General features: G+C 46.2%; 1 non-coding gene across 1 annotated transcript; it reads left to right on the forward strand.

The window, feature by feature from the left end:
* Window positions 1–6,272: 6,272 nt before the first annotated feature.
* TRNAQ-CUG (transfer RNA glutamine (anticodon CUG)) lies at window positions 6,273–6,344 on the forward strand. Its single transcript has one exon. It is a non-coding gene; the product is annotated as a tRNA-Gln (tRNA).
* Window positions 6,345–21,212: the final 14,868 nt, after the last annotated feature.

Consider the following 21,212-nt stretch of genomic DNA (forward strand, 5'->3'; position numbering starts at 1 on the left):
CATGTCATTCACACTGTATACACTGGAGACAGACCTGACCAGAAGCTTTCTTAATCACATGGTTCAATTTTGTTCTAGTTTAATTAAAATCAGGACAGCCTTCATGTGTTTATGGGAACTGTTGTGTTTTTTTTTCACTTTTGGGAACAATTTCTCTTGAATTTGCCCCTTCTCTTCTGTCTGGCATTTCTGCTCCCTGCATGTTACAATGAAGGGCATAGTCATGACTTCAGCCTCATTGCCCTCAGGCCTAAAGGGACTAGGTGAGGATTGGGAACCAGGAGATTCCAGCTCTGCCACTTGTTGACTGAATGACCTTGGGCACATCATTTGTAGTCTATGCTAACAGTTAGAGTTGGCTCCAGGGTTGTCCTCCAGCCCACATCCACCAAGCATCTGCACCATAAACCCCACAGCCTGGCTCCTAGTGACTGTTCAGCCTGACTCTGGCAGTTCTGCTAAACTTCAGGGTCAGAGACTGACTTGTGCCATGCTCCCCCCTTTCTGCAAAGTGTTTGGCTCTGACCAGGCCCTTTGCCTGTAGGAGTCTCGTGATTCCCTCTCTGCCTTCTGGCCCTTCTGTGTCTCATTTTATCTCTTTATTGCCCATAAGCAGAGATAAACCCAGGAGTGACAAGTGGCTTTCAGACCAGTTCCTAGAGTGGCTCCCCTTCATATGGCAGAAAGGACTTGGGACATATCTCCATACTGCACTCAAGAAACAAGTAGTGCAATGTGGACAGCCTTGGTGTGGACTACAAGATGTGAGGGAAGTGTGGCTCAGAGGATGATTCTTGGGTTTAGTCTTAAATGTCAGCACAGAAGTGCCCCTTTGGCCAGGTTTTTTAAGTACTTGAGAGCTTCACAAGCTGGATAAGCACTTGTCAGATTTTATGAAGCAGCTAAGTGAAAATCAGGTGCTGTCAGTACTGGGGAGAGCTCTGGGCCTGGGCAGAGGTACCACTCCAAGGACCTGGGAAACTTCAAGGATAAAACTGAGATGTTTGCAGAGTACAGGCACCTCCAGCACTAGTGACCTTGCTTAGTCACTGCCTATTTTGACTAAGACTCCTACTAAATGCCATATTAGATACCCAAGTCCATTATTGGCCCATAGTGGCTAGTTACAACTGATTCTAGAATTGTACATGTAAACCCTGATAGGCTAAGCTTTCTGCAGGCTGAATGATCCAAAACCAACTGAGAATACTTCCTGCAAAAATAAAAGCATTAATTTTATCCTATCAATTCCTCCTCTGAGCTTGGTTTCATTAATAGTAGATGAAGATGCATCCCCCCACACAGAGACACAGAACAAGTCCCCACTGCTTGATATTCTCTTACTGTATGCTTGGTATGAAGAGGGTCATATATCTCAATCCTCTTTACAGTAGCAGTATGCTTCAGACAAGAAAAACCAACCAATTAACCAAAAATAATGTCACAGGGTTTCACCTTGTTCCTCTGTCTTCTTTCTGGGGTTATTTCTTGTTTTTCCTTTCCCAGCTAACAAGACAGTAAATAAAATTTTAAAAACGTTCTCACTGCTTTGTTCAAAGCCAGGGCAAAGATCAGTCAGCTTCTCCAAAGTAACAGTGAGTCTCCTCCCTTTTACGAGCACTGCCTGAGTGAAGTCTTTTCTGAACAGATGAGACACTCTGCTAAGGAGGTGATAGATCACTTGTCAGTTCAAACATGTTTAAGCCGCAGTGTAGGAAGCCCAAAGAAAGACATCAGATTCTGGCAAAGAGGAAGCAAGACTGGGGGAAAAACAAGAGAGAAGACAAACCAGCGATGTTTGAAAACATAGAACTCAGGCAGATAAATTAAGAATTCACATCTGGTGGGCTATATTAAAGAACGTACAGGGTGGGATAGATGATAAGTACCAGGGGAAGTGAGGAATGGAAAAAGCCTTATCTGTCCCTACAAGGTTCTGTTTGTTAACCAAGACAGTAGCTAACAGAACAGTGCCCGTGTGCTGAAGATCAGATGTGGGCCAGATTAAACAGTGCTTTCCTCCTCGCAGTTTTATTTTTAAAAAATTGGCTTTAATCACTTGTCCCTGTAAAAATCACAGCCCTTCTCTCAGCCCACCCCATGTTGAGTTGTATTAACATCTCTCTGCTCACATGAATGACAATAAATATAATCAGGTTATCTCGTGACAATACAGATGAAAGAAGCGTAAAGAAAGAATAACCCATGCAGAGACATCTGTCTTAATATGCAGAGCGTTCAAATGATGAATCTAAGGTGTGAGCTGCCTCATTCCTTTCAATGATGCTTTAAGTCAGGGCTGTCCTACTTGGGCACATGCAGGGCCAACATGTGGTGTGGGCCATATGCTGAGAGGATGGGCCCCAGGATCCCAGCCCCCTGCTCTGTAGGCTGCACCAGGGACACCCCCCTGCCACCCTGAGCACAGTCCCTTGCCAAGTGGCTGGCAACTGTAGGGGCCTGTGGGCCTATGTTAGCTGCTTGAGGACTGTATGCAGCCTGTGGGTCACCAGCTGGCCAGGCCTGCTTTAAATGGTAGCATTGTTATCTGTTTGACTGCTCCTCCAGCACGTCAGGAAGGAGAAGACATGCCATATTGGGAAAAGCTACAGCAACATTTCCTGACAGAAGCAAACACAAAGGGCCTGCTAGGGGCCTGCAGAGGGAGGGCCTTTAATAACACACGGTGAGACTGAAAAGGGTGGGGTGGGATCACATTTTTTTTTTATTTTCCTGAAGGGAGCTTGGCTTTTCAGCAGTCCTGAATTAAACATAAAAAGACAGCAGAGGGCACACTATAATCACAAGTAACAGCATAGCTTGGATGTCGTTTGTAATGTAGACCAGCAAAGGGCGCGCACACAATCATCTGACTGCACATCTCCTTTGCTGTACGGGGTGTGGTTTAGTAGAAGGCAAATATCCAGCAGCCAAGAGAACAAAGGAAGGGTAGAGAGTACTGAGGAACAAGAGTATGTGATTTAAAATTATAAAAAAACTGGATCCCCTGGAAGGATACCACAATGTGATCCTATAATTAATGACTGTGTCATACTACAGACATTATGAGCCAAATAAAGGTAGCACAAACTATCTGGATTCTGGCATTTCCTAACTGTAGAGGGCTTGACTTTGCAACCTTAATGATGTTGTGCTAGTGTAGTTTTTGCATCTAATTTCCTAGGCTTTTTTAAAACAACAATCTGAATCTCCCTCACACCCCAAACCTTCCATCCCGTGGCATCCTTGCCCTTTCTTTACACGCACAAAACACACATTTCCATTTCTACCTAGGAGAACGTTTACAATCTCTGCTGTCTCCTATGCCTGATGAAAGGTGTGTGCACCCGACGGCTTGCAAATAAATAATTTGTTTGCAAATATCTAGTTGGCCTAATAAAAGATACCACCTCTTCCATGAGTTTTGATTATTTTGCCTGTAGACCATTACGGCTACAACCTGGATACAAAACACACAACCACAACTTGGATACAAATATCCACAACCTGGATACAAAACACACCTCTGAACTTGAACTAGTGGAGCAATTGAGAGCAGCAGTAGGTTGTGATTATCTATGTGGACCAGCACTAGAAAGGGATGAAACACGAGCAAGTTTCCCTGCTATCTGCTGACAGTGGCAGCAGGGTGAGACTTGTGAATCTGGCAGTCCCTGACAGACACTGAAGAAGAGGGTTGTCTAGTAGGCACAAGCTATTTTGTTTGTTCCCCATGAATGTGATATATCCTTCCCCATCCTTTCCAGTCCTGTCTCTTCCCCACCCCTGGCTCCTTTTCCCAGTCATGTTCTTATCTCAGTTTCAGTCCTCAGGCTTCTCTGCCCAGTTTCCATGCCCAGCCAGTCCCAGTCTTCCAAACTAGCCTTCATCACTCTCCTTGTCTCTCTCTTTCACTCCCAGTTCCAGTCTTCTTACTCAGTGGGTACATCTACACATACTATTAATGAGAGTTAATTTATTAATTTACTAATAAATTAATAAATTAATAAATAAAAAATTATTAATTATTAATTAATTAATTAAATGTCCAGCACACCTACAGCCTAGGGAATGACCTGCTGGGTGGCACAGAGGTGGAAAGGGATCTTGGAGTCCTAGTGGACTCCAAGATGAACATGAGCCGGCAGTGTGACGAAGCCATCAGGAAAGCCAATGGCACTTTATCGTGCATCAGCAGATGCATGATGAATAGGTCCAGGGAGGTGATACTTCCCCTCTATCGGGCGCTGGTCGGACCGCAGTTGGAGTACTGCGTGCAATTCTGGGCGCCACACTTCAAGAAGGATGCGGATAACCTGGAGAGGGTACAGAGAAGGGCCACTCGTATGGTCAAGGGCCTACAGACCAAGCCCTACGAGGAGAGACTAGAGAAACTGGACCTTTTCAGCCTCCACAAGAGAAGGTTGAGAGGCGACCTTGTGGCTGCCTATAAGTTCATCACAGGGGCACAGAAGGGAATAGGTGAGGATTTATTCACCAAGGCGCCCCCGGGGGTTACAAGAAACAATGGCCACAAGCTAGCAGAGAGCAGATTTAGACTAGACATTAGGAAGAACTTCTTCACAGTTCGAGTGGCCAAGGTCTGGAATGGGCTCCCAAGGGAGGTGGTGCTCTCCCCTACCCTGGGGCTCTTCAATAGGAGGTTAGATGAGTGTCTAGCTGGGGTCATCTAGACCCAGCACTCTTTCCTGCTTATGCAGGGGGTCGGACTTGATGATCTATTGAGGTCCCTTCCGACCCTAACATCTATGAATCTATGAGAGACAAACTCTGGAGCAGTTTGAGCCACAGTCGGGTGCTCCCAGGCACAGCATCTACACATGCACCTGGGAGAGCAGCAATTTAAGCCAGGGCAAAGCAGCCCTGGGTTGGCAAAGGGCATGGGGGTCAGCCCCAGGCTCCAGGTAGCAGTGCTGGACAGCAAAGGGGTCTGGTCCCCAGCTGGCTGGGCTGACTGGATGCAGTTTGTGCCAGGCGGTCACCATCAACACGTGCATCTAATTGCACTTAATTACTCCACCATAAGATAGTACCATCCCTGACAGTACTATCTTACAGCAGAGTTAATTAGTTTACTGTGCCCTAATACCAGAGACTAGAGATAGAAGTTACATCTAAACTGGTTTAAGTGATCAGAAACTGGTTTAAACCTGTAACAGAACATAAGTTCAGTGAACATAAACCAGTTTCAAAATGGCCGAAACCAGTCTGAGATAAACCTGGTTGAATGTAGTATCAGGCTTAACTGATTGAGCTCAAACCAGTTTATGGAACTTCTGTTCCAGACCCCTTCCTGGTTTAAGTTAAACCAGAGTCCTCCAGCATCCCAGCATGCTCTGCAGCCCTGGACTGGGCTGAGCTATGCTCTCTGCTTCAGCAGAGCAGGACCGCCCCACCTCTCTGCTCCCTAGCTGGAGCAGGGGTGAGGGCATGGCCAGATGTCTGCACCCCTAAGGTGAAGGGGGCAGGGAAAGGGTTTATTTCCTGCCTCCCTCCCCTATCCCACCAGCATGGATCCCAACTGGGGTCTGCCAGGCAAGGGTATAGCAGCCTGTGTCAGGTTCCCTTTCCTTTGCTGCTACACATACAGGGGCACAGCCAGACACCAACTGGCATGGCCCCTTGAGGCAAAGGAGGCACAGAGGGGGTTTATTTCCTCCTCTGCCCCCTCTGCTCCTGGGGGACTGCAGCCAGGGTCTGCTAGCCCTGACTGCCACCTCTGCCGATCGCTCCATGCTCAGGGCAAGCAGCAGAATAAGCCAGAGGAAGGGAGGAAATAAACCTCCTCCCTGCCCCCTTTGCCTAAGGGGCCATGCTGGCTGGCTACTGGCTGTGTCCCTGCCCCTGCCACTGCAGCAGCGAAGGGGGAGTGCCAGGCAGACCCTGGCTCAGGTCCATGCCAGTGGGACAGGGAGAGGGGAATTAAACTCCCTCCCTGGCCAGTTCACTTAAGGCTACTGCCAGGGCTGGCCATGCCCACCAGGCCCTGCAGCTGAGGGCTTGATCTAATGTCCCCTCGCTTTTGGGTTGAGCCACTGGAGGCACGTGCATGCATTTCCAGAGTCAAAAGTGAATGTCTATTCACTTGCAAACTGGTTCAATCTATGCAGGTTAGGCTACCCTGCAAAGATCGAATCAATTCAGGCTCTGTTTTTTGAATGGCTGTCCCTAGTTCTGTAGACTGTGATGTTTTACTGCAGAGCTAATTAGTCTACACAGCAAAGTGCATGGGTACCTATCACCAGCAAGTTGGTTCCATGGTGTAATGGTCAGCACTCTGGACTCTGAATCCAGTGATCTGAGTTCAAATCTCAGTGGAACCTGACCTTTTGGGAGCCACAGGGGCACAACTGGTAGGAGCATTGGTCAGCCAACACAAAGCTCCCACCAGTCCTTGCTTTCTCCTTCCTCTTTCTCTCTTGACAGAATAAGGGGCAATGGTCTCAGGTTGCAGCAAGGGAAGTTTAGGTTAGATATTATGGAGAATTTTCTCACTATGAGGTAGTAAAACACTGGAACAGGTTACCCAGAAAGGTGGTGGAAGCTCCATCCTTGGGAGTTTTCAAAACTTGGCTAGACAAAGCTTTGGCTGAGATGATCTAGTTGGGGATAGTCCTGCTTTGAGCAGGCGATTGGACTAGATGACCTCCTGAGGTCCCTGCCAACCCTAACTTGTTATTATTCTAAGTTCTAGTTTCTAACTGACTCCTTATCTCCATTCTTCATGCTCTGCCTCTGCCCAGTTTCTCCCTCCCAGATACTTACCCATTTTACCTCTCCCCTCACCTTGGCCTCCCATCTGTCCTCTACACTATTGGCTCTCCCAGACCTAAACTTCCTTCTCAGCTCTTCATCCAGTCTAAGTCTAGGCTCCTCCCAGTCTTTTTGCCCTGATAGTTCAAGCTTTTCTACTACCTTGCAGTTCTTTGTCAGATAGACAAAAAACTCCATCCACTACCATTACCTGTCAGTGGTTTCTAGGTCCAGTTGCATTGTCCAGATATTTCCCATCTTCCCTTCTCCTCCCACATGTTCATCTAAATTTTCTCCTGGTCCCCAGTGCTAGCCTCTGCCCAACAAGTCCAGCTCCATCTCCATTGCCTCCAAGTCATAGTGCCTATCTCATATTCCAGTACCTGGGTCACCAGGCCCTTTTTACCAATTTAATCACGTGTTGCCTTCCTGCACCTGAGCACCAGCAGGGTAATCATTGACAGCACATGGGATAAAAGTGCCCTACTCTATCCTAGTGCCTGTACCTAGACCAGCCAGAAACAGCTAGCCTGACAAGGAAAGTTTCACCGCAGTTGCCTTTGACTGGAGCTATGCTCAGGAAGGATGGAAGCTTCAGATATATGAGCTGTTGAATTCTCTGATGCTGCTACAGTGTGTACATGAGCTGGGATTTTTTAAAAGCTCTTAAACTAGCCATGAAAGCCACTCCTGCCAAATTTAGAGCCCCTGCTCCAAAACATGGAGGCATCAAAGATGTCTAAAGAAAAAGTTACCAGAATTTTTTAAACAGCAAACTATGTATTTTTCCTTACCTGTGGAATGCATATACCTTCTATCCAGTCAGTCTGCACACAGACACAGGTGTATGATGATGTCTCTGTCTGCTTTGCTTATTCATGATAGAATCAATTTTTCTTCCCACTGATTTCTATTTTTACCCTTAATATGCAATTGACCCATCTTGTAGGATTTCTTTGGTGCATCTGCAAATGTAATGAATATTCCACATGTGGCGACATCTCCTCTTACCTTCCCCTTTCCCTATGCTCTGATGGCATTTGCAAGTAACACCAGACAACTTTATATAACTGTGAGAAAGCAGAATCTTCTAAATGTGTAGGATGTGCATGCCAGGTATAGAGGTGGTAGGCCCATGTATGGGATATGCAGCTATTCCCACTGTGTTGCATTATTTTCCAAGCACTTGTCCCTTTATATTTCTGTCATATATTTCTGCCTATATTTTGGCCCTAGCCAAAGCTCCGTGAGATTTTCATTTATTTAAATGTGCTTTAGATCAGGCACTTTTCCCTCCCATTGTATGCCTACACTGCAGATGGAGGTATAACTACACCTTAGGTAGGCAGACCCAAGCTAGCTTGAATCTAGCCAGCATGTTTAACCATAGCAGCGAAGACTAGATAGTCTCCCCAAGTTGCCTGAGTAAGTATGAGGGATAAACACCTTAAGGAACTAGAGCAGGGGCTCGTACAATTGCAATACAGTCCCCAAACTGTGGCCATTCAGCTCAACAAAGCCAGACTCAGATCTCATTCTGATCTGCTACAATACTATCCCTGGGACAAAGACAACAGAATACCTCCACTTGTCACCTACAGCTCCCAGCTTGAACACCTAAAAACATCATTATTGACCTTCAACCCCTCCTGAAAAAGGATGACCGTCTTGAGGTAGCCTTTGGGCATAAACCTGTCCTGGCTTACAGGCAGCCCTCCCAACCTCAAACAGCATCTCTCAAACAATGGAGTAATGAACTCCCATCCTCACTGAGGCAATGGGTCTTGGAATGTACCTAAGTACCTGCTGTGTCCCCACATCAATACAGACCATATCATCAGTACACGTAATAACAAGGAGCACAACATCCAAGGTACAATATCCACCTTCATCTCTGCCCACGTTATATACAACATCACCAGCTTACAATGCCTCATGCTGTCTACATTGGACAGAGGGCGATCTCTCCGTGAAAGAATGAATGAAGACTGATTTGGCATTAGTAGCAGAAAGATACAACAGCCTGGTGGCAGAACACTTCTACCTCCCTGGACACTCCCTCAAAGTCACTCTAGTTCAGCCTCCTGTTCAAGGCAGGATCGTCCCTAACTAAGTCATCCCTGAATAAATCACCCCTGTCAAGTATCTGTCTAACCCAGGGGTGGGCAAAATGTGGCCCGGGGGCTGGATGTGGCCCATCAGGCCATTCTATCTGGCCCCTAAAAAATTTAGAAAATTAATAGTTATCTGCCCCTGGCTGCCTGTCATGCAGCCCTCGATGGCTTGCCAAAACTCACTAAGTGGCTCTCCACGCGAAATAATTGCCCACCCCTGGCCTAACCTGCTCTTGCAAACTTCCAAGGATGGAGATTCCATGTCTCTAGGTAGCCTGTTCCAATTCTGGTCCATTCTCATAGTCAGAAAATTTCTCCTAATCTCCAACCTAAATTTCCTCTGCTATATCTTAAGGCCATTGCTCCTAGCCTTATCTGCTACAGCCACAGATAAAAGCCCATCTTCATCCGTACAGATAGAATGGGCAAGCCCTTACTTCAGGTTGCTGACACTTCCTGTCATAAGCAACTGAAAGCAGAAGGTTACAAACTACCAAATTTTAACCACTGGGGCTGAAATTTTCCATTCTTGCTCTCTGGCTTAGGTCCCCTCTAAACTTCACATCTATGTAACAATTAATATGTTAATCATAGCATAAATGGCAAGGGTATTACACATGCTCCCAATTTAAGATGCCATAAAATGGCACATTTTAGGTGCCATTAAATGGCCATAGAAATGCTCTCCATATAATGTAGAACATTTCTATGACTGGTTTGTATGGGACCTTAAAATTGAATGTGTGGCAGGTCTGAGGCCAGGGCCAATAATCAGGTGATCCTTGGTCTTTGCCCTGTCCTTGTCCCTGGTCCCGACCCTGCAGGCACCATATTCAATTTGCTAGTCCAGGGAGATCCTGAGTTCATGATCCCATGGTGCCTTTAAATGAATGTGTGTCAGGGGCCTCAGATTGTGGTCATCCCTGATTCTCAGCAAATAAAAACACTTGCTATTTCCCGAGAACCAGGTGAAAAAATAGATAATTTTAACGACTGTTTTTTTCCCATTTGTTTTGAAAAGTGCTAAAAATTCAGGGATGAGAAGCAAGTACCTGAAATCTGACATAGGGACTCATGTGTTTCTGTTTCCTGGAGCCTGGGCTGAAGTTAGCTGCTTTGGATTGGAGCCCTCTAGAATGCATCCATTTGGATTAACTGGCATTAAAACCAATTCTCTTTGGGCTGCAGATCCCTGACACCATGCATTATCTGACACTCTCTGACATGACTCCACTTCCTGGAATGTAAGAATGACTTCATGAAAAGTGATAGTTGCTAGCTCCTTTATTGGGATTGGCAGTGCTATACCTAGGCTGCCCAACACATTCCTGTATTTAAAACTCCAGTTACTTTTTTTTCTGGTCAAGCTCCTGTAACTCCTGGTTTGCAGTTTTGCCTGGTGGATAATCCATGGTGGGAGAGATGCCTTTTTTCTAGTCTTATGGAGAGCTACTCAGATTAGGTGGAAATATAAAGCATCACAAATGCTGCACTCCCCATCTGTGACAAAGGACATCATGCGCTTTTGGCTGCAAAGCTTTATTGTGCATACACGGGCTCTGGCTCTCATTTTATCTCTTTCCAGAGCTGTGATCTACTTATCTTTGGCACTAAATATACTGAGGATGTGGCCCAATGGGTTTCAGGCAAAAACTTACTACTAAGATGTATGACTTTCCTTCATTCAAACTAATTTCAGTCTGATGGAATGGGCATCCTGAATGAGGAACCCAGAGCCCAAGAGCACAACGGCATGGGCTGAAGCAGTGGTTCTGAACATTTTTGTACCAGGTCCCATTTGTAAACATCAATGGCCAGTCTCAACCCAGTACCCCTGACTCCTGATCCACTGCTCCCAACCCCTAGGCCCCATCCCCTCAATGTGTTGGGAGTAGTGGGTCAGGAGTGAGGGGCACTGCCGTAGGCCCCAGCCCCAAGCAGTTCCTTGCAGGCTGGAACTCGGACAACTCTGATAGCCTGCAAGGGAAAAGCTACAGATTCCCACATTTTTCTTTAAAGGAGAATCAATTTTTAAGGTTTGTTGATCAATTTTTTAAGTTTGTTCGCAACCCCTTCATATATTCTTGTGACCCACTTTTGGGTCGCAACCTATGGGTTGAGAAATGCTAGGCTGGAGGAAGGGGGTGAGAGGCAAGCCAAAGGCAAAAGTGAGAAACACACCTGAGCATCTGGAGTATCAGGAGCATCAGGAGTCAACAAGAACCATAAGACCCATCAAATTTCAGGCACCAGAAAGAATATGTATTGCCCAGCCTGTATCCTACAGACACAAGGCCTGAAATACATGGAGCAGCCAGTCCTATGGCACTCACAGGTAGAGCTGAGATGGCTAGCTCACTATTTCACCAGCACCCCTGTTTAGCCAGGCTTGCCCTGAGACCATGAGAGTAAACTCTCCTATCATTGGTGTCCTCTCAGTACCTAGGAAGGGACTGGAGCTCATAGGTTTAGACACTGGACTCAGGGTACTCACATATGGAATCCAGACTCTGATACTCAGGCTCAGGAACATGTATCCCAGAGGGTAGTCAGTGACTGGAGCACAGGTACCTGGGAACTTGCACCTGGATACTCAAGTGCTACAAGCTGAGATACCCAGAATAGGGGCCTTCATGTGCAGACATGGGAACTCAGACCTGGGCCTACAGATGTGGGAATGTGGAACAAGATCCTTACACTCTAGAGCTTCAGAACAAGGAAATCAAGGGCAGAATTCTACTTCCCTTTAGCACCTAAATAGCAGTTTTCTAATAGCATAAGTGGCATTTTTGTGCAGGTTGTGTTTCTATTTTTTCTGCAGGGCAGACACATAAGTGTGCACATAAGTGTGTAGGCTGAGCATGTACAGTACACTATGCACTGGCCAGGCACATATGCACACACCCTTTCTGGATGTATAACTCATGAGAACATAATTAGCCAGGATCCCACGAGTAGCAGGTGTTAGCTGGAGGAGGGCTCTTATGCTTTAGTTCCAGGAGCTGAATAACTAGGGTACTTGTCTAAGAAGGAAGGATTGTGGGCCTACCATGTCCACAGGGATTTTGAACCCATGTTTTCCCAGAACAATGCTCCAACCACCAAGACCCTAGAGCTCCTTTTGAAGCTAGTCTCCTATGTAGCCAAGGAAGGAAGAGATGTCAAGGCAGGAGAAAAAGAGCAAGGTAGATTATGTGAGAAGCAGCAAGACGGGTTCTGCTCCCCTGGATGGAAGAAGGCCTTGGGCTCTAGCCTGGATCCTTGTTCCCAATGGAGCAGAATGCACCCTGTATCAATTTTATCCAGTGAATGTAAATATTAAATGCAAAGGACAATGGCTTAGTTTCAAAAAGAGCTGAAAACCTAGGTCTTCTGCTTCCTGAACAAGTACCCTAACAACCCAGCTATTGAGCAAATCCTTTTATCTCTAAATTTTTTACTGACAGCCAAACATTTTTACTATGGTTGCTGTGCATGTCTGTATATGTGTGTATGTGTGTGTGTGCATGTATGTGTGCATGCACATGCACGCATGTGCACGCATGTGTGTGCATGTGCACATGTGTGCATATGCATGCGTGCATGTGTGCGTGCGTGTATGTGTGTGTGCATGTGTGTGCATGCATGCATGTGCACACACACAATGCCCCCGCCTTGGATTTCCTTATTTCCATCCCAGGTTTATAGAAAGGATATGTAAAAGAAGAAAAAAACCCAAAGAAATTCAATAATTATCAATAGAAATATTTTTCCTGTTAGTCTGTGATTGACAGGTGAAATTGATGTTTATTGATATAAATTGAATCTTGCCAAGTCTATATATATATATGTCAGTAAAAAGTTTGCTGATTGTCAGTGTACCAAGTTCATAGATTTTTGCTTAGCTCAAACAGTTTTTCTCAGTTCATAAAAGGTGACTCAGAGTCTTGGGGACTCTTCCCAGACCCTGAGAAAGTGTTGCCAGCAGTCTTCCTTCTCTCTTCTCTCTTGTGAGTTCTGTCTCCTGGTCTTGGGCCTACTGCCTCCAGCCTTGCAGCCCTGGGTCTTTTGCCAGACCCTGGGAGAGTCCTTGGCCCAATGTTGCAGCCACCAGCTAAGCACCCTCTTCCTCCCTGTCTCTTGCAGTCCTCTCTCTCTGTCCCTCACAGGTTTCTGCTCCCAGTTGCCAGCTCATAGCTATGTTTCTCTAGCTATGTCTCTGTCCGTCTCTCTAGTTTTCTCTGACTCCTCTCTCTAGGAGCCTTTTAGCTTCCTGTGGCCAGCCACTTATCTGGATCAGCTGGCCCAGTCCTCCTAGACAGCTCATAATTACCCACCACTTCCTGCAGCTGGGCTGCAGCCCCTGTCAGCCTACAGAGGTTGCCTGAGGTGTGCAACCTGGTGCAAGCCTTTGCCCATCTGTCAGCTATAGTCAGTAAAAAAAATTTCTTGGATTTGCAACTGTGACCCTAAGTGAATTTACTGTATTTTCTTGCATACAACATGTACTTCCTCTCCCCAAAATTGGGTGAATGTATTAAATGGAGAATCTGATTCTCTGCTTGAGGTATAATTGCATTGCTTTGATTCTTGCTCAACAGTGCAGCAGCTGTGGCAGTACTATTCAAGCAGTTGAGGGAGTTGATTCATTGTTCCTCACTCCATAGGTGCTAATGAACATCTCTTTTAAAATATTTCTTAATGTCCTCCTTTTTAATGTACTTTTTAATGAACTTTGCCTTCTGGCCACCTAGGTCCTCTAAAGCTGTCCAGCCACCTTGGTTGTTACAGCTGGAAAAGAAAAATCCTGAACATGAACCCTAGTATCAGATGGTTAAAACTCTTCTTCCTGCAGCTCTTTACTTCTCTCCTCCTTCTCCAACCCCATATACATCACTGACTCTTCTTCAAAGAGATGAAGTCACATTGTTGCCCTGTGGGGTCAGGCCAACTCTCAGGATCTCAATATTGCGCTGTTAGACAGGAGGGTGTGACACAATTGCACATATACAAACACACAAATCAGGTGCATACACACACACACTACTAGCTCAGGCACATACACATCCAAACCAGCCTAGGCACATGCATATCTATCACCATTTCAAACACATACACTATACACCCCAAAAGTTAGACACAGATCACTAATTCATATATCATGCACACAATGACATATATATACACACAATCACCAGTTCACACACATACAACCCATCTACACATACACACAGGTAATTTCCTAACTTGGATGGTACAGTGTGTATGTGTGTGCTTGGGGTACCTGGGATACTTGGAGGAAGGTTAAGGTAAGAGAGAGAGTGTTAAAGTGTAGGGAGTGAAAGTTGCCAAAACCAGGATTAGAACCAGTGGACTACAGAGAAGCTGGCTGAGAAACTGAGGCTTAGGTTTACTTAAGGTAGACTGGGGCTGGAAACTAAGGCAGACAGCTAAGATATTGGTGGGGGGGCAGATAAGTGGTGGCAAGGAGGAGACAGCCAGGAAAGAGAGAGAGAGGCAGAAACCTGGGAGCTTGGTGCTGGAAACAGGCTGACAGCTTAGAGATTGTGGGAGGCAGATAAGTGGTGGCAAGGAGGAGACAGCCAGGAAAGAAACTGAGGCAGAAACCTGATTGCTCAGGGGAAAAGGAAAAGGCAGTGGGGAAAAGACAGTGGCAAAGAAACAGGGGGTTTGGAGGCAAAGAGGAGATCAGGACAGGTGTTGGAGGTGGCAGTGAGCCAGAAGCAGGAGAGGGAGAAATGAGACAGAAGTTAGAGGGGTGAGAAGCAGAGATTGGAGCAGGGCCAAACCATAGTAAATCAAAACCCAACTTAGGGGTCCAAATAACAGTTTTATTACACAGACAACACACTACACAGTCCCATTAAGTTTTTGGTTTTCACACACACACACACACACACACACAAGCACTCACAATGGCAGCAGGAGAAAGAGACTCAGTGGAAGGGCTGGAGTCCAGGTAGGGAAGAGAAGCAGAGTCCAAGTCCTTGGTTGACGAGGGGGTTGGGGGTGATAGCTACCTATCCAGGCTGGAAAGGGGTCCTTGTCCAGTAGGTGTTGTCCAGAGGGGGGTCGCTGGCAGGGCCTCTGGGTGGATAGGTGGTGTGGTGTGGTGCTGGTCCAGATGGAGAGGGCGTCCCAAGGAGTCAGTCTTCACTACTCCTTTTATAGGGCAGACTTCCTCTGATCTCCTACAGGGATGGCTTGTCCAGGCAATGCCTGTCCTGTTCCAGAGGGTTCCAGGTGTTCTTACTGAGCATGTGCAGCCTGGCACAATGGTGGGTGCCTCATCTTTTGTTTCTTGAATGCTGAGGGTGGTTCCAAGGGCTGGGTCATTGGTCCAGGTATTGGTGTTGATGGTTCGTTCATTCAGAAGGAGCTATTTTTAGACCTACTGCCATTGTCTCTCAAGCACCCTCATTCATCCCCATTCATTCAGGAACCAAGTTACGTAGGAGGGGTAGGTGTGAGTCACAGGCTACACAACCGGGCCTGGGGACAGGATGGAGACTTGACATGACTTATGCTAATTTACATATGTAGGCCTAAATCATATAGTACCAGTAAAACAGGAATATAGAACAGTAAAAATCAATATAAACATAATAATTATACAATATAAAGAAGGAGAAAAAACAAAACAAATACAACTTGCTACCAAAATAAAATGCTGAAGCTTATCTTATGTCTTAGCTCACTTATACTTATCTATAAGGAATAGAGAGGGAGAGACAAAGTCAGAAATGGTTGGGGAAGGGGAGGGAATGCATTTAAAAAAAAAGAGAAAGAAAAACTGGGGGTTTTGCTACAACAACACCTTTGTGATATTCCAATTAGCACAGAATGCTGCTGGAACACAAGGCTGGCTTGTAGATGCTTACAGAAATGCTGGATTTGGGCATCTGTTTCACAAAGTTATGCTATTTTACCAGACATAATCACCACTGACCAGAACACTTATAAGTCTTGGGATAAAGGTTGAGAATAAATTTAGCAAAACAAATGTACTACATAGTGAAAAGGTAAGTTTAAAAATCACTGCCAACTCATACTGAAAAAGCATTCAACACAATTTAGTAGGTTTGTTTATGTAAATATACTTCTTTATCTTTTAAATAAGAGAGCCCCAATTTTCCTTAATTTCCTGGAAACATTATGTATGCTGCTTTGGTTGATTACAGTAACACCTCTCTTGAACAGTCCCCCTGTGTTAAATCCAAGTCATCTGACTATTTCAAAACTTCTCTCCTTACCTTCTCTCAGACCTCATGATACAACAATATCACTTGCTGGCTGATAAGAAGCAGGACTCGTTTCTGTAAAGAATCTAGCTGTCTAGACATTATTTATTTTGCATCTCTGCACAGTATATTCCTAGATGCAGAATGTCTTGCATTCAAAAGCTTGTCTAATTCTATCTGAGCTATGCAGTTGGTCCAATAAAATATATCACACTAAGAAATCCTTACCTCTAACAATTCCTGGACCATCAAGGCTAAAACATCACTCTAACACCACCTTGTAATAAGTGATTAGATTAAATCTTATCTTATGAAATGATAGGAGAAATAAAGCCATTCACTGAGTAACTGCAATTCTGTGCCAAAATTAAAGCTTCTATTAAACAAAAAATTGTATATTTCACTAGAGGAAAAGGTTTGAGTTTGATACCAGACCATTTTATAACTCAAAAGCATTTCTAATAAATACAGCATATGCCTTTGGAAGAGGCAAAACCCCATACTCAGTTTGTTTTGAGTTTGCCCGAAAGGAGGGAAAACAGAATATAATAAGGCTTATTATATTAAATAAGCAACCATTTTCAATTATAAATAAATAGTTTCTATGCTTACCCTTTCTACTGGGTGAAGGTATTTTTTCTAGTTATAACAGAATGCAAGATTGTATGCTTAAGGTCTAGCTTTTGTGTGTATATGTATGTATATACATTATATATACATCTCTATATATCTGTATATATAAATACTATTAAATTGGTTCCTAGCATTTTTGTCATAAATTACTGTCTCCCTATGTAGCAATAGTTTGCCTGGTGCCACTCACTAGGATGCTGCACAGATCTATCAAATCTCAATACAGGATTTAAAAAAGAAAAGAAAAGAAAGGAAAACCAAACATGCTGTATGTAACTCCTCAATGCCACAAGTTTGATAATAACAAATCCCAAAAATGTAACAGAGCCCGTAGAAAAAACAGAATAATTTAATATCTTACTCCACTACACAACAATTTTAAATTTACCATGCAAAGTGAAACCTTGTTAGTTTGATATTGGATAGTTCAACCTCCAGCCTGTAGGCCAAATGTGGCCCTTGAAGCCATCATACCTGGCCTGTGGGGCTCCCCATGGGGTGGGAAATATGGTGACAAGAGAGCAGTGGTCATTAATATGGTCAGTCTCCCCCTCCCCAATTCCCAAACCCCAAGCATTGCACTGCAGATCACAGCTGGGCCATGCCCCCTCCCCCACATCTGGATCAGAAGTAAGCCATGCCCACTTCCCCCTACTCCCCCTGCCCACAAGGCCAGCTTGGGGGTCGGCCACGCCCTCTTGCCCCATGAGGCCAAGCTATGCCCCCTTTCCTCATGGAGCTAGGCCATGACCCCTTCCTGCATAGGGCCAGTTTGGCACCAGGCCATACCCTCCCCCCATGGGCCAAGCCAAACCTCCTTTTTCTCTGTTGGGCCAAGCAATACCCCCTTTCCCCTGAGGGGCTGGGCCATGCCCCTTCCCCTGTGGGGCTGGGTTGTGGCTGGGCTGTTCCCCCACTGCTCCCCTCCATGTGGTTGAATGACGCCCACTACACCCACACTATTTCTGGCAGCAGGATCTGGCCCCCAAATGGATGGGGCACTGCCCATCCAGCCCAAGAGCAAAAGGGATGAGCACCTCTAGGGGAAAAGGATAAGCAACAGTGGTTCAAGGTATTGGATACTTTGAAGCTATTGTCATTCCCCAGCCAAGAGAATAGGCTTTTATATATTTTAGGATACGGATAATTCAAAATACTTAAAGCCATCAAGGAAATCCAAAGTCCTTTTCTGGTTTCTTGGACCAGGAAAAGCTCATTAAATACTTTATCTGCCATTAAAATGCTGCCAAAGGCAACACATGCTCAGTCATGGGAACCAGTTACACAGTTGGTTGAAGGCAGCCCATACTGAGCATGCCCATACACTAACACAAGGCCAAGGTCCTACTTATTAAATATGCCAGTGGGAAATTACCATAAAGCGAGGTTTGTGCAGCCCATCTGAATAAAATCTAATACCCATTGCATTGTGTCCTCATCAGTGCTCTTTTTCCAGTCGTAATGAACTACTACATTGACTACATTTCAACTTCCTCTTCCCTCCAACAGTTGAGCAGTGCCTTTTTCTCATTTTCAATGATTCCTATTTCCTTATCAGCTTTAAATGCCCAGCAAATGTCACCAAATGTCTATGTAGATGAGAAGCTCAGTGGCCCCCTCTTTTGGTCCATTGTATGTGACTGGTGTGGCCCTTCCCTCCATGCCTCACCTACATATAAATTTTTGGAGGGTCCCAGGACTTGTGACAAGAATACCCAGCTCCAGTCATGAGTGTGGGCCTAATTAGCATGTTGACGCTTTGTGGAGGGTATCTGTAGTACAGACACATCCTTACCAATGCTAGGTTGTGCTATCAAAAATGTTCAAAAGTGCTATCTATCTCTCTGGAGGAGTGTCCTTGTTGAATGAAAGCCCTTTTGAGATTTGTGAGATGATGATCACGGGTGTTCTCCTCAAAGCAAATTCGGTGGTATTGGAGGTCTTGGCTGTATGTTACAGTTTTCTTGGTGTGTTTTGGGCAGGGGTGGGAAAAATACAGCCCATGGGCCAGATTTGACCTGCCAAGCCATTCCATCGGGCCCCTAAAAAATTTAGATATTAAATATTTATCTGCCCCTGGCAGCCTGTCAAAGATGACAGGACACAGGGGCAGTAGGACCCAGGGGGAGCCAGCAGCAGAACTAAACAGCCACAGCAGCAAGTCCAGCCTGGCCCCCACACCCAACCTGCCACCCTGAGCCCTAGCCAGAAGTCTAGCAGGGTCTGCTGGAGGCTTCTGGCCTGGGACTACTCCTGCCTCCCTGCACTGAGGGAAATACAGATAAGAAGGAGTGGGGGAGGAAGGCAGGGGAGGACTATGGGCAATGGCTCCTGTGGTCCCAGCACTACAGCCAGGGAACCACGTGGTGCTGGTGGGTGGTGGGGAGTGGGGAAGTAGCAGCAACAGGTGGTAGGAAGGGGCAGTGAGTGGGTGCATGGAGCACAGCGACAGCCAGGCAGGAGTGCAGGGCCCGGGCCGGTGCACTGGGGCCAGCGCAGGAGGGGCCAAGAGCAGGGGAGCAGAAGCACAGGGCCGGGCTGCCAGGGGCTTTGTGGAGCGGGGCTGTCTCCCTCCTTCCACTGCTTGAGCAGCATAGCCTGGACCCTGCGCTTCTGCCATCCCACTCTGGGCCTTACCGGTGCTTACCCCAGTGCACTGGCACAGGCCCCATGCTCCTGCCCAGCTGTCACTGCACTCCGCACACCCTCTCGCTGCGCCTTCCCCCCACCTGTTGCAGCCATTTCCCCACTCACCCCCCCCCGCCCACTGTGCTCCAGCATCATGTCGTTCCCAGCAGCAGCAGGAGAAGGGCAGCAGTGGCAGATGGGGGACAAGGGGCAGCGAGCAGGTGCATGGGGCCCGCACCAGTGCCCAGGGCCAGGAGTGGCAGAAGCACAGAGTCTGGGCTTGCAGGAGCACTGTGGGGGCTCTGCCTGCCATGGGGAGGAGGTGGAGCAGGCTGTGGGCAACCCCCCCCTCCATGCAAGCCAAAACCCTTCCCAGTCTCCCCCCTCCACACACTCACAGCCCCCGACAAAACCCATACCCCACCACACCCCACACATGCACACACCCATGGCTATCTAACCCCCCCATAAATCCCACACACACACCCTACCCCACACCCCACATACCGACAAACCTATACCTACACTTCCACCCACACCCTCCCACAATATACAAGAGTAAGACTTCATTTTAAGCTATTATACTATCACCTCTGTGTACACTACACAAACACATGTAAATCAGGACAAAAACATTTTTTTGAAATGTTGAAAACCTCTTGCTGAAAGGAGTAATTCTGGGGGCAAGGGGAGGGACTTCTGGTGGCAAAGGTCAGGGGTTAGGGGGGTTAGGCACCTGTCAAGGGGTGAGGCTACCCATGTGGCCCTCGATGACTTGCCAAACTTGGTAAGCAGCTTTCCGCTCAAAATAATTGCCTGCTCCTGCCATAAATTGACTGAATCTTACATTAGTAAAATTTTAATTATAAACCAGACTTACACATCAACACGATTTGAACATCAAAATTATGAATTTACAAAAAAGTATCTTTGAAACAAAATATACCATTTCTCCTTTGGTCTCCTTCCTTCCCCCTTCTGCTCCTTTATGTAATATAGGTTTAAAATTTTGAGTCCCAACTTCAAACATTCTTTCACAGACAATTTAGCATGTTTACCCAGGATGAGGTTTCTCATTTTCCTCTTTCTCTGAAGTTCTTTCCCAGTCTCTGGCTCTTCCACATCGTTGCCGTTGAGCTTTGTGGAAACTCAGCCCATAGCACTGCCTCCAATGTTACCATCTGTACTGCCATGAATATAGGGAGGAGCCCCCCGGCCCCAGTCACTACCATCGTGGCAAAGAAACAGTGTCCAAAAATATGCCTCTGCATCTCTTCCTTCCAGTAGTTACTTAGTCCTGGGGCACTTGGTAACCTGGTCTAGCTGCCAGCATGTTGCAGCACTTAGGCCAGCAGTACCTGGTATACTCTCAGCCATCCCAAGTCCCAGAGTTCTGCCAAAAGGCCTTCCTGGAATATGTTTCTCCACACCTGCTGCGTTCTTTCATCATTTAGGTATCCTACTGGCATGAGCCTATCCTTCTTCCACACACATTTTCAAACCTTCCAATGGTCTTTCAAAACTTCAGGTCCCACCTGTTGTAGTCCATATCTGTTCCTGAAAGCCTCCAACCCTGTGTACAGTGGCGGTGCCTGCAACATCCATAGTTGCATGAATGGGCACGAAAACACCCCTCACTCTCTTCATAAGGTTCCCCAAAATACCTAGCAAAACATGCCCTTTTTTATTCCCCACACTGCCACCGTCATGCAACACAGGCTTGTATACTTTGTCAGGATAAAAAGGAATACATCTGGGAACTGCCATCCTCCATGTTTCCATATCCTGTAAAGCTTTTCCCTTACTAATCTCCCCTACCTGG

Source organism: Alligator mississippiensis, chromosome 1 (assembly GCF_030867095.1).
Source record: "Alligator mississippiensis isolate rAllMis1 chromosome 1, rAllMis1, whole genome shotgun sequence".
Lineage (NCBI taxonomy): Eukaryota > Metazoa > Chordata > Crocodylia > Alligatoridae > Alligator > Alligator mississippiensis.